The 14,616-nt window shown below is 43.1% G+C and overlaps 1 protein-coding gene across 3 annotated transcripts in view; it reads right to left on the minus strand.

The window, feature by feature from the left end:
- Positions 1 to 14,616, minus strand: part of RBMS2 (RNA binding motif single stranded interacting protein 2) — a 157,834-nt gene that overhangs the window by 118,485 nt on the left and 24,733 nt on the right. The window lies entirely within an intron of this gene.

The raw sequence follows: 14,616 nt of genomic DNA on the forward strand, positions 1-14,616 counted from the left end.
CAGTGTGTGACCAGTGGCCGTGACTGCGGCTTCTATGTGTCGTGGTGTGAACAGTGTGTGACTAGTGGCTGTGACTGCGGCTTCTATGAGCCATGTGGTGTGAACAGCGTGTGACTAGTGGCCGTGACCCCGTGGCTTCTACGTGCCATGTGTGTGAACAGCATGTGACTAGTGGCCGTGACCGCGGCTTCCACGTGAAATGTGGTGTGAACAGTGTGTGACTATTGGCCGTGACTGCGGCTTCTACGTGCCATGTGGTGTGAACAGTGTGTGACTAGTGGCCGTGACTGCAGCTTCCACGTGCCATGTGGGCCACTCGTAGTGATATGGCACTGGTGATATCCTATGGACATTTCTACAACTGTGTGTGAAGCCATTTGCACACAAGTTTTTATCGTACTTTCCTAAAATGCCCAGGCTGCACCCGGAAAAAAACATAGACCTCCCCGAAGAGTTGGCAAGTCTCCCAAGGGCTGCACAAACTTTCCGCAAGGCATCGCTTCCCTGGGATTTTCTTTTTTTCCGTGACACCAAACCCCGGCATCCATGCACACATTCGGGGGCAGGAAAGTGACGTGGATGGGGACATGGCCCAAAAGAGGGTATGTTCTGGGAAAAAGGGGGCTTCGTTATAAAACATTGTCATCTACACCGTCAGTCTGATTCTCATAAGCAATTTAGAAAAGTTGGCAGGTCTGGTACAAAAAATGATACAGTGTGCTACCATATAAAAAACATGGTCTGTTGGATAGAAAATGGTCTTTTTTCATGATCTCCATCGCTCATCACTACTATAGTACAGCGCCATAACATCGTGTCCGACTCACAGCTGTGAGAAGTATTACGTCTGGTCACATTCACATTGTACTCTACATTAGGGGGTGTTCTCAAGTTTGGAATGTTATCCCCTGTCCATGGGATTGAAGATAACTTCTGTATTGCTCAGGTTCTGACCAATGGGACCCCAACTCCCTGATCCCGAAGATGCTGAAGACCAACCTTGTAAATGCAGTGGTGGTCAATCATTCATATTCCTGCTCAATTCATTCTTAATGGCAGTGTCGATGGCTGGCCGAACGCTATCTCCGGTGGTCCTATTAAGAATGAATCGATCCACCATGCACATGATTGGACCAGTGGTCCATTCACAAAGGACTCATCAGAGCCAAGGTTCTCGGGGACAGTGAGGGTCCTAGCATTCAGACCACTAGCGATCGGGAAGTTATCCAATGGATAGGGAATACCTCCCAAACTTCAGCATGCCCTGTTAATCACTGCATTGGGGTTTCTGACTAAATCCACAGGGCCGTTCTTTATAAGGAGGCAGATTGAGGCATTTTGTACTCCCATCTGGAAACAATAGTAAACTATGCTTGTGTGTCTGCGTAAAAAAAGATGGGCAGCGCCGGACCAAAGGCCAGATGGAGAACAAAATGACTCCATCAAGGGTTATATCTGAATCCCGTTATTTGGGGACGTAGATGGAAACCCCCATGCAGAGCGAGAACACAGGGTAAATATTAACCTAGACTTCGGGTCAGACAGGTTTGCAGCCTCTGGCTGTAAACAAGAACGTTCCCACTCACTGAAGGAACGTAACAGAGTCTTCATCTGAGCCATAGTCTTTCCAATATTTCATTCAATTCATCCAATAAAAACCACAAGAGTTTTGTTTTTCTTTTAGAAGATCCGACAACCCCCCCACAACCTTAACATGCATTTGTGATCCCGCATGTATAGCATAGTGGGCAGTCTACAGCTGTGCTTGCTGAACGGTGGTGTCAGCAGGTCGGGAAGGTGCCCACGACAGTATGCCAAGGTCCAGCCTTTGGCTGGATGCTGCCCCATGCAGTACCTTCTCTAGGCATGTGCCTTTGGTGTATTGTCGTAAAGTGCACCCCTATCATACAGTGCCCAATTATCAGCACCACACTGTATGGGCTCCAAATATCACTTCTTCTGTGCAGCTAGCTAAATAAAATTCTTATTAGTGCCACTAGCCTTAGATACCGCTCCCATTTCAGCAGGAACAGGTAACGCCGGAAACCCACAGTGCTCAAATGTATTAATGTTTTGTGGCTACATGGATATAAAATGCCTCATTGTTATTTCAGTTATTTAAAGGGGTCGTCCACCCTTAGGGTACAAGTCTGCAGTCACTCTATGTGCACTGCATCCTGGGAGATTTTCTGCTGCCGGAGCCTGGAGCGGGCAAGTATGTGATTTCCATCCTTCCGGACACATTTCGACTTGCATTGAGCGAGACCGGATGCAGTCTAGTCGGCATGTGACCGCATGTATGCAAATCACATAGTTGCAGGCACCGGAGAATCTTCACGGCATGAACTGAGCGCGATGTGAAGAGTCACAAGACTGCTGACACATACTGTAGCTGCGAAATTGTAGCTTAAGGCCAGACAATTGTGGGAACAGTTCTGCAAGCTAGAAGGGGTGTATGGAGGGGATTCAGCTGCATATACATGCTTTAGGTTGGAATGAGATGTCCAACAAGCTTGTCATAGAGATGTGATCTTGGGTTAAGCCATGTAGAGTATCACACTGTATTTATGAATGATATTTGTGGCATCCCTATGGCAGATATTGGGGAAAAGATGGTTGAACTGCTCGTGCATGGGTTGGGAGGAAAGAAGTATATGGCCACTTTTTGGCCAGCAATACTCGTTAGACAGCGTAATATTTGTATAAGTAGGATGAACATACCCAGAAAGAAAAACTAGACATGCGCTGAGACTACTATAAAAGTGGACATGAACACATACAATGAGGAACAAAGGGCCAGTTTCAATTGTCCCTTTGGGGAGCCGGTCACAGCGTGATGCAAAAAGCACGGAAACAAATCCTCCGCCAAATACAAGAACGGCTCCGAAAACATGGAAGAGTGAGCCCAGTCTGAATGGGACAAACTCACAAAACCAAAAAGAACCACATACAGCTCCAAATAAGAAAGCGTTCATTGGGGAAGATACTGATGTCTCTAAGCACTCGGGTTCCATGAGGCTTCGTCGCTGCTTATTTCCTAAGGGTTCCTGCATGTTAAATCCAATATGCCCAGGCCTTCTAGCCCCTATTTCAGTCATTAGACACTTTCCGGCTGCCGCCATACACATTAGATTGTTGGCTGCTCTTAACAGTAGCTGCACGTTAGCATCTTCACTGTAGCGTTCATCAGTCGGCATCCGGAAAGGACGCCCAGAACAATGGCTGCCTCCTGAGCATTACTTTACAGGCCGACTGATGCCACTGTACTTATCCTATGTGTCCTTACTTACAGAAGAAGGCTCATGTGGAGTCTTAGAAATAAAGACAGCACGTGTCATGGATGCCAATGTGTCGCCAAGACTTATCCATAGAAATCAATGGAAACCCAAAGTAATCATGCCCATAATATGAATTAAAAAAGTATCTGCTTTGGATTTGTTTGGGGTCTCATTCTCTATCATTGGGTTGGGACAATTTTTGCATAAGAATATCTGCAGACACAAAATAGTATCCAATAATATCTAATACAGATCCAATGTGGACCACATATGTGTATAATGAGGACTTTCTTACAGAACTCCCCGCAGATGAAAATATTTGTTTTTTTCTAGATGCAATATCACCATTTTTGTTACAATCATTTAGATTCACCCAATGTAACACGCTGCCAGGTCATGCACCTTACACAAATGTTTTCATTCATGTGTGCACACACCTTTTTATGTCTGATCACTGGTGCATCCATCCAATACTGATTCGAAGTACAGATGCTAAAAAATCCCTGCGTGAACCAAGCAGTAGTGTACATGCGTGACCACCATTCATTTACATGCGTGACCACCATTCATTTACATGCGTGACCACCATTCATGTACATGCGTAACCACCATTCATGTACATGCGTGACCATCATTCATGTACAAGCGTGACCGCTATTCATGTACATGCGTGACCACTATTCATGTACATGTGTGACCACCATTCTTGTACATGTGTGACCACCATTCATGTACATGTGTAACCACCATTCATGTACATGTGTGACCACCATTCATGTACATGTGCTCCACACAGTATAATGGGCACCACATAGTCCTCCATACAGTATTATGAGCACCACATAGTCCTCTATACAGTATTATGGGCACCACGTAGTGCTCCATACAGTATTATGGGCACCACATAGTCCGCCATACAGTATAATGGACCCCATTTAGTACTCTACACACTATAATGGGCCCTATATAGTGCTTCACACAGTATAATGGGCTCATATATTGCTCCATACAGTATAATGGGCAACACATAGTCCTCCATACAGTGTTATGGGCACCACATAGTCCTACATGCAGTATAATGGGCCTCATATTGCTCCATACAGTACAATGGGCCTCATATATTGCTGCATATAATATAATGAGCCCCCTGTAGTGCTCCATACAGTATAATGGGCCCCACAAAGTCCTCCATACAGTATAATGGGCCTCAAATATTGCTCCATGCAGTATTATGGGCCCCATATATTGCTTCATACAGTGCAATGAGCCCATATATTGCTCCATACATACAAAATAAATAATTAAATACTCACCTCTCCCTGCTCCCCCGCTGCTCCAGTCTCCTCATCATCTTCAGGTCCTCTGCACTGCTGAGCACAGAGGTTGCGCTGTAGTGATGTCATCGCCCCCTCTGCACTGAAACGTCCCAGAGCTCAGATGCAGAGGGGAAATGATGGGAGAGGGAGCGGCATATAATGTCTCTCACATCATTGTTTTCAACTGTATTGGCGTCCATGATGGTGAAACAGTTGAAAGTGCGATTTTGGGGGGTAAGGTCCAGTTCCTGCACTGGCATTGGGCCCCCCAACTCACGGGCCCCATAGTGTGCCGGTGGGCCCCCCATTTATCCAGGGCCCCGGCACTTGCCTGGGTGCACCGGGTGGTGACGCCGGCCCTGGACATAAAGTACACACACTCTGCTGGTACATTGTCTGTACAGATAAGTCCAGAGGGACGTGTTTGCCTACTATATGGCTGTGTCAGAAACGTGTTACAGATGACAAATAAATATCTACAACATGTAAAATAAATCACACATTATTTCTGTTCTATTGCATAGAATCAATGAGACTGACAGTAAATAAATGATACTTTCCATTTAAGACTGTGTGACGGTGACATTTATGTCATTCATTTTCATGATCATCAGAGTAGGTTTTCACCACCCACATTACTTATTCAGAAACATTCGCTTCCAGGATCTAATATGTGGGCCAGTGTATTAGAGCCACAAGTAATAATCAGACATGGGCAAACTGTACTGCAAGGTTAGCCTACGCTCGACAGGAGGGTTCCCATAGTAAACAATGAAATAGCATGCAATCATTATTTATTACGTCCAACTTTTAATGTCATTTCCTGTGGAAATTCTGCAGAAAATAATTGCTCATATCTACTCATGCTGTGAACAACTGCATCAATTCACGTTTCTAGTGCCGGTCTACCATCAGGCTTGGGAAATAAGCCATTTTGTATTTTGTTGGCATTTTCTTTTATTAAGATGAACTCTGGTCAGCAGTAATCAGCCAGGAAAGATTGAGTGATTTCATATATATCAAAGAAATAGAAAAGTTCAGTAAATATTAGCACTATGCCTAATCCACACAACTGTAAGAAAAAAAAAATGGCTGTATTGTGCTCCCAAAAGGCGCATGTTTTCATCCTCACGGATTTCCATAGACTTGTCCACATTACATTTGTATTGTGCCCACATGTCTGTACTTGGTCCATTCTGGATTCTTTTTTACATTCCTACATATTCTCAGATATCAGTAAAATACAATCCTTTATTGTCCTCTGTGTAATACAGGTCTAATACGGAGTCAGGTTTCATGGCTTTTCTTGTCTACATTATGGATGCAATCATTTGAGTCTACATTGACTCCTACTGGCAATTCTTTGCAGCAAATTGACATCTCACCAGTTCTTTGATCACTTTGTAACCTGGCTTCCCCACTTTTATCCAATGATATGCCCTCTCTTATCATAGGGGACTTCAACATCTCCATTCATAATCCTATCTCTCCTGCTGCTCATCTTCTTGCCCTAACCACCCCTGTAGGCCTTTCACAACTTACTATTTCCCCTACACTTGAAGATGAGAATACAATGGACCTGGGCGTCTTCCATCTCTGCTCAGGTGTATGACTTTACTCTCCTCACAACCTTCTTTCTTAAGATTTGTTTTCTCGCTCAGAACAACCCTAAATCTCACACATAGAAATTTTCACACCAATAATATCTAGCAACTTTTGAAGGCTCTCCTCCCTCACGTGTCCTAATTTAGCTGCGAATCATTCAAAAGTGCCTAGAATGAAGCAGCACCTCTACATGCAGGACACACTGTCATAGATGACCGCAAGTCTGGCACATTTGCTTCAGTGGAGCTCTCGGTGGGCTGAACATCTGGGGAGAAACACATTTGGCAGATGACTTCATTCACTCTAATTTTATGCTTAAAACGTATAACTGCCCTTCACCGTGCCAAACAAGCCAACTTTACCACCCGCATAACCTTATGATCCAATAATCCAAAATTACTCTTTCAACCTTGTAACTCCCCCCTTAGTCGTAAAGTGTTGGCTCCTATTACCAATCTTAGTACTGATTTTCTAGATACTTCAAAGAAACAAATGACAATATCCTACAGGAAATCATCTCCCAAACCCCTAATAGCAAGGATCCTTTTCCCTCTCGCACGTCATCAAGTTCACTTTCCACCTTTCAGCCAGTCACTGAAGAAGCATTTACCAAGGTCCTCCCTACTTCTTCCCTTATTTCTTGCACTAGTGACCCTATTCCCTCACACATACTCCAGTCCCCCACCCAGAAGTCCTTTCTCAAATAACTAAAATATTTAACCTCTCTCTATTGTCTGCTATCATTACCTCCTGTTTCAAACATGCCCTCAGAACCCTTTTACAAAAAAAACATCCCTTGACCCATCCTGCTAATTATAGACCTCTCTCTAGCCTCCCCTTCATCTTTAAAATGCTGGAATGTTTTGTCTACCTCTCTTGGTTCTCTTTCTACCCCTCTGACCACTCCTTCAGTGTATCATTCGCTGGTGCTTGTTTCTCTTCCCTTTCCTATTGGGCCTCCTCCAGGTTTTTTCCAACATACCCTCAAATTTTCTCTCTGTAGAGCTCCTATATGACAAATCATTACCAAATTTGTCTTTCGGTACCATCTGTATGTTGAGGAGACCCAACTTTACACATCTCATTTTGACATCACTGCTACACCCTAGCAATGATTGTTCACTGTCCGTACCACTATGTCTCTATCTGAAACTTAATCTTTCCAAAACTGAACTTCTTTTCTTTCCTCGCTCTCCTAACTAACCTATATCTGATGTTTCCATTTCTATGTTTGTACTAACATAACTACCACCCACCTTTCGTGTCTACCTCTTTCCTTACAGATTGTAAGCTTGCGAGCAGGGCCCTCATTCCTCTTGGTATTTGTTATGATCTATGTGATTATTGTTATGCTGTAATGTCTATTGTCTGTACAAATCAACTCTGAAATGTAAAGTGCTGCGGAATATGTCGGTGCTATAGAAATAAAATGTATTATTATTATTATTACCAAGCAGCACAGACTTGGGTTGTATTTCACTCACATCCTTTCCCACAACTTTTTTTTTTTATCTTTGAAACTGCAAATTTTTTTACTTTAACTCATTCTTGCCTGATCTACTGCAACTCTCTAATAATCTGTCTCCCCCTCACTAAATTCTTCCCTTTCAAAAACTATCCTGAATGCAACAGCAAAGCTCATATTTCTGTCCAGCTGCTACACTGATGCCTCCAGCCTGTGCCAGTCATTGCACTAATTGCCCTTCCACTACAGCAATGTTCCCAAACTCCAGTCCTCAAGAGCCACCAACAGGTCATGTTTTCAGGATGTCACATTTCATTAGTATTACACAGGTCATAATTGTGGTAACTGCACAAGCAATAATTCTATCACCTGTGCAAAACAAAGGAAACAATGAAAACATGACCTATTGGTGGCTCTTGGGAGCTGGAGTTGGGGAACACTTCACTACAAAATACAACATAAACTTGTCACACTCTGCGGCATCTCCTCCTTCATCTCAGTCTATAACCCCACCTGTGCTCTCGGTTTGGCTAATGACTTAACACTGACATCTTCTATAATCCAGACCTCCCATTCCCGTTCCCAAGACTTTTCTTGTGCTGTAATTGTTCTCTGGAATTTACTACCCCAGACAATCCAATAAATTCCCAGTGTCCATATTCAAGTATGCCCTAAAAACACATCACCTTTGCCTGGCCTATTGCATGAACTCATTAACTGTTCTCCTTTCCTACATTTTTCTTGGAATCCGGTCCTTTCTATCATCTATTCTCGCATTCTTCAAAACTCAATAGCACTTTGTATTTGGACATATACAGATACTGGCTGATGACACTTCCATACAGCTCTACATGAATACCCTTATTTACGATAATGGTAAGTGGACCATACAAAGACTTTATCTTTTGTGTTACCCTATTTTTCCGCATAGATTTTATGCTCCTCTTGTTTCAATAGTTGAATTAGGTGTTACTCTGTAATGTCCCTGAATTCTAAAGTGCTGTGGAATATGTAGGCGCTATAAAAAAAACATTCTCATCTGATGATGCATGCTGTTCTGCTGTTTTTATTTTTATGCCATCCGACCCTGCAAGTGCTATTGCTAAAAATTGTTTCGTTGATCTTTGGGTCACCTGTTCCTGTTTTACATCAGCTGATCACATGGCTAATTCTACTTTAAAATTTAATGTGATTTAATTCAAATTGTCCTTTTTAATATACAAAAAATTTATATATTATGTATATCAAATCCAAAAATGATGCAGAGTCAAAACTGATATATACACATGGTATAGTTCATTAGTTAGACCTCCAAACGTTCATCTTTACTGTCTTAGGATGGAATTCCAGCTACGTCTATGATTAAAACATTACTAGGAACATTAAAATAATGCCAACATTAGGAGGCTAATACATTTTATAATTGTGACACTTACAATTTGTACTGATCGCACGTCGTGCCTCTCTGTTCTGGTCACCAGGGATTGCCAATGTCAGTGTGGCATTAGGAACATCTGGCTTCATTACATAATCAATGACTTCACTACAAAATAAGTCTGATTTACTAAAATTCTATTAGGGACGGCATATTAAAAACATGAAAGTATCATTTATTTTAATAGTTGGGCACTATTTTTCATTTTATTTAACTAATTTGGCTTCTTCCAGCTTTCGGAGGAATCTTTTGGATAATTCAGAGATCAAGATAAATGACCAAGTCCAGGAGCTAAGCACCAGCTTACTATCATTATTGTCATAAATGTATGCCTGTAAGGGGGGGACGCCCACTATTAAAAGAGATGGTGGTCAGGAAAATACTTAGAATCCACCCTATGTGAACAGAAGAGGAGATTGAACAATGCAGTCTTTCCTACAAAGAGCAACCCCTATTTATTTGGCTGCTAAGATTGCTTGTCTCCTGTGGACTATCCTTTTAACCAAACTTCTCAACTCTGACATTGCAACATTGAGAAGGAAAAGTCGTGGAATTATGAAAATCGCACGATGGATAGGCATGTTAATGATATCTAAACAATGACAAAAGTTTCAAAACAACTCCATTTAGTCAGGATCGAGTATAAGCGTCGTGCGCCAAAATCCCCGCGCTTACAGCCTTGGCATTCTGTCAATGAGATTATTGATGGTTGTCTGTAGAATATTCTGCCACGCTGAATGCATTTGGACACGCAAATCATCATGATCTGCTGCTGGCAGCTGCCAACAGCATGAGCAGCATGTGGCCTGACTGTTAGAATCTGTTCAGTTTGTGACTATCCGCCATTTTCTTGTAGTGTTCTGGCTGCTGGTCTTTTTCCTCTGGTGCTGCTTTTGTCTTGGGTCAGATGATTGTATCACCCTTTATTAACCTGCACCTGTCTCCCATTCCTTGCTGGACAACAGCGTTAATCAGCTTGAGTTCTGGCTTCGAGCATTGCTTTGCCTTCTGTGAGTTTAATTAGTGTAGTGCTGGGATCCCTGGTTCTGCTAGTCTTAGTTTCTGTTTTCAGTTTGTTTCTGCAGACTTCTCTTTGTTTCCTTCTAGGAGGTGACCCGTTTTTGTACCCAGTCCTTAGATCTTTCAGGGACCCTCTTCCCCCTATCTATAGGTCTTCGCTTGAGATTAACCTAGGATCGTCGGTGAGTCTATTCGCAGGAATGGGTCACCCACTCCATCGTAGGGTATCAGCCTAGTCGTAGTGCAGGATCAGTTTTCCCCCTTCTACCCTATTTCTGTGCTGCAGAATCGTAACACTGGCATCATGTTTGGAAAATTTGTCCTGACACACTTTGGAAAAATGGCTGTACCACTGGTTCCATGACCAAATCAATGTAATGCTGAGCTGTTAATGTTCCTGGAATGAAGACTATAGAGGTCTGGCCACCATACATTATGCCACCCCACACCATAATTTCAGAAGTAGGACCAGTGTGACGTTCCCTCGTGCAGGCCTCTCCTTGGCATTGGCCACGTGGTCCCCAAAGAAATCTCTAGCTATCATTGCATCCAAGACACAAATGGGACTAATCTTTGAAGAGGACAGACCTCAATTCCAGCCTCTATAGCCATCTTGCTCTGCACCATGATAGCCCTTGAGAGCAGCGGCATTAGGGTAATGTAACACCTGTAGCTGGGTATCTCACTTGCATCCCAATGTCATGCAAACGCCTTATGATGGATTGTGTAGACACTATTTGACACCTTTTCCTTGGTATGCGATTTCCACTTTCACTTGCAGTACAGTACGGTATTTTCTAAAAAAGTGTTCTAGGAGCCATCTTCATCATGACACGTCAGGCCACATGTTGCTCACGCTACTGTGAGCAGTCTGCCTGGCTGAAACGGGCTACCATGGCCTACAGCGTCTCCGGACTTGTCTACCATTGAGCAATTGGTTAGCAATTGTAAATGTAGCTGTCAGCAGTAGATCTTAATGATTGTATGTAAAGGGTTCTTCAGACAACCATTAATAACCTTATTGATAACTAGGGCTTGTGAGTGCGTGTAATTCTGTGCGTGTCGCTCATACTCGATGCTAAATAAATTGAGATGTTTTGCAAATGTTCTTTCCATCTTTTCTTCATTAATTCCACGACTTTTCCTTCTTGCAATTTCAATGCTGAGGAGCGTAGGTAAGCACCGCACCTCATTTGACCGTTTTAAGGCTATTAAATGTTTGGGGTAGTTATTATATGTTAACTATAGACTGAAGCTGGGGGATCTCAATTGGTGATGCTGGAAAGTCGTGATCTAGCAGGTATGTAAGACAGAAACTCAGTGCTTGAGCCTACAGAACAACAGACCGGCATTTTAAGAAAATGTGGGAAAAATGGGACGATTTTTGCTCAATTGTCATCCTAGTTGCATCATTTTTTTTCTCATGCCTTTTTTTTTTCACTTAACTTTTTTTCATCCCTAGACTTCTAACAGTGTACCAGTTAAAACAGAAGAAACTCGGATGGAGCTCTAAAGTACAAAGCCTGACTTTCTAGTTTCATCCATGTCTTATGGATCCCCATAGACTTTAAATGGAACCTTTCACCAGGTTTTTCCCAAATAAAGCAGGGTCAGCACCTGTGAGCCTCATGTGACAGCACTCTAGAATGCTGTATATATGTCCCCAACGTGTTCTCCATAAAACAAAAATGAGCTTTTATTATAATCACCTAGGGGGCGTTCTGATAGCCGTCGCTGTTCTCGATCCAGCGCCTCCTCTCTTCTCGCATCGTGTGGATGACGCCTTGCTGAGAGCAGAGCAAAATATTGAGGTGCACATCTCTTTGGCCTTTCCCATGTCCATTACAGTTCTTTAATGTGTCCTCTGCAGGGCAGAGAAGTACGCCTGCTCAGGAGCGCAACGCCGAGGACACTGGGTGGTTTACGTAGAACGCATCATCCACACGAGGCAGAGATGAGGCGCCGGATCAAGAACAGCTATGCCCATCAGACCGGACCATAGGGGAGTATAATAATAAAAAATTTTGTTTTATGGAGAGCACAATGGGGACATATAGGTATACAGCATTCTAGAATACTGGCACTTTGGGCTTATAGGTGCTGACCCTACTTTCTATGGGAAAAACATGGTGACAGGTTCCCTTTAATGGCAGAGTCTGATTTGCAAAATGTGATCAGAACAGGCCATGCTGTGAGTCTCACTGACTGGAGACATGGACCCGTTTTTAAAATTGATGTGTATATGTCTCAAGGAAAACTATGGGTCAGTGTGATGAAAAAAATCAGACTAGGTCCGTGTTGACCTCCCAAATGCCCTATTAGGACATATGGAGATGGAGTGTCTTCTCAAGGCTTCATAATTAAAAAACTTTAGTAAATGTGTAACCTGCTTTCCACTAGTATTTCAGCTCCAATCCACAGGGCTAACTATACATTAGCATCTGCTATTAGTAATGCACTCATGAACCACAGAGGAGGGGGGTGAGGAATGAGGAAATGCAACAGCTCAACCTAATCAATAGCAATTAGTAGATAGGAAACACAGAAAGAAAAAGAGAAAAGACCCCAGAGTGTGAAAAGAGGTCAATCCTCTGTGCAGAGGCCACAGCTGACGCTGCCCTCTCACCGCCATGCTTCTGGGCATGAACAGAGCAGCAATTACTACGTTTGGCACAATGTATCTTGCTTTCGTCCTGACATTACATACCTCGTACTCACACACTAGGAGCGAGTTTAGCCGCTTTTTAATTACTATGCATGGAGCTGACGAAGGCCCGGTGTAGGGATCGGTATCATCACACCTTGTATTACTGGTTACAATTACAATATATATCACGTAAGAAAAGGGAAGCATGCCCCGTAGATCGCTGCCGGTAGGACAACGGTTTAGTCTTGGAACATACTATAACAATTTGCAATTAACAAAAAGACCCATATCTGTGGAACCGCATGGTGGATTAAATAAAGAAAAAGCAATATATGTGCGGGAGCTGTGGGAATAAAATAAGAGTAAACACTGGCCACTTTTGACCCGTTAGGTCCCCTCTCATAGGGGTATTGCTGGGGGGATGTTGGGGTTTGAGGTTGGGCACGTGCCCCTTTATCACTCATTTGTTAGTCTGCAGTGTGACAGCCGCAGTAATCATCTGGTTCCTCCATCTGAACGGCGCCGTATGCCGGGCGGCTCAGTGTGTGCTAGAAGATGGCCTCCTGTCACTAACACCACCGGCTTTGTATCAAGTATTGATCTCCCTCCTGGCGAGTCCTCCCTTCTATACCCATCTGTGCCAGCCACTACACTCTTAATATAATTACTCCAATGGGGGCCGATCACGCAGCTGCTGTAGGACCCCGCACGTCCTCTGACCTCTGCTGCCTTGCCATCTCTACATCTCACGCCCTGCGAGACAGCGTGCTGTAGCCAGAGAGGTGAGCAATCATGGTGATCACGTATGGGACATTATAGGGATTGTCCACGCCTGAATTCTTTATAAGCTGACCCAGTATGTCTTTTAAAAAAAACTAAAAAGAAAATAAATGTCCTTACCTGGATGACGTAACACCAACACCTATCTTCAACTATGACCTTTTAATAACCAACCTGTGCCTAATGATACTTATTGTTTGTTTAAACCCTTCCCAATGTGTTGGATGCCAATGTATGGAGGAGATAAGCCCACTTCATGCACGTGGGTGCCAGCTGTGTTAGAGGGCTGACACTTACCTGTCACTGGTCCAATCACTGATGTTTAAAGGGGTATTCCCATCTCTAAGATCCTTTCCCAATATGTAGTAGCTGTAATAATAATATTAGCAAATACCTCCAATTAGAAATGTAGTATAGTTCTTCTGATAAGCTTTCTTGCTTACCCTATATGCAGAGCATTCCAGTAGCTTAGGTACCCATGGTTACGACCACTCATATAGTGACCGTTAGTTGTTAGTGGTCGTAACCATGGATACCTAAGCTACTGCAATGCTTTGTACATGGGGTAAGCGACATAGCTATATTAGAAGAACTATACTACATTTGTAATTGGAGGTATTTGCTAATATTATTATTATTCCACCTACTACATATTGGAATAGGATCTTGGAGACAGGACTAGTCCTTTAATCCAATCTCTGCTGTTGTAAATCACAGCAGCATTTAAAGGGAACCTGTCAGCACTGTAGACCCCCAAAGTAACATCATCATTGTAAAGTACATGTAATGATGATTAATCACCTTTATATTACAAATCCGTGTCTTCTTTGTCTAATAATCCATTTTATGCAAATAATCTTACAAGTTCAGGGGATTAGTCTTCATTCACAGCTTTCCAGATTCTACAACCTTTTTCGCCTCCTTACGCCAGCCTACTGTCAGTGATTGACAGGTCACTCGTCTCTGTGACCTGCTATCCCCGGCCAACATCTCGCGCAGGTGCCCATCATCATTTCAGGGGGTTGCGCATACCCACATCGATATTCCGGCTCTTGCAATGTTATCAGGAT

The sequence above is a fragment of the Dendrobates tinctorius genome, unplaced genomic scaffold (genome assembly GCF_039654945.1).
Source record: "Dendrobates tinctorius isolate UK_male_01 unplaced genomic scaffold, ASM3965494v1 ptg000051l, whole genome shotgun sequence".
NCBI lineage: Eukaryota > Metazoa > Chordata > Amphibia > Anura > Dendrobatidae > Dendrobates > Dendrobates tinctorius.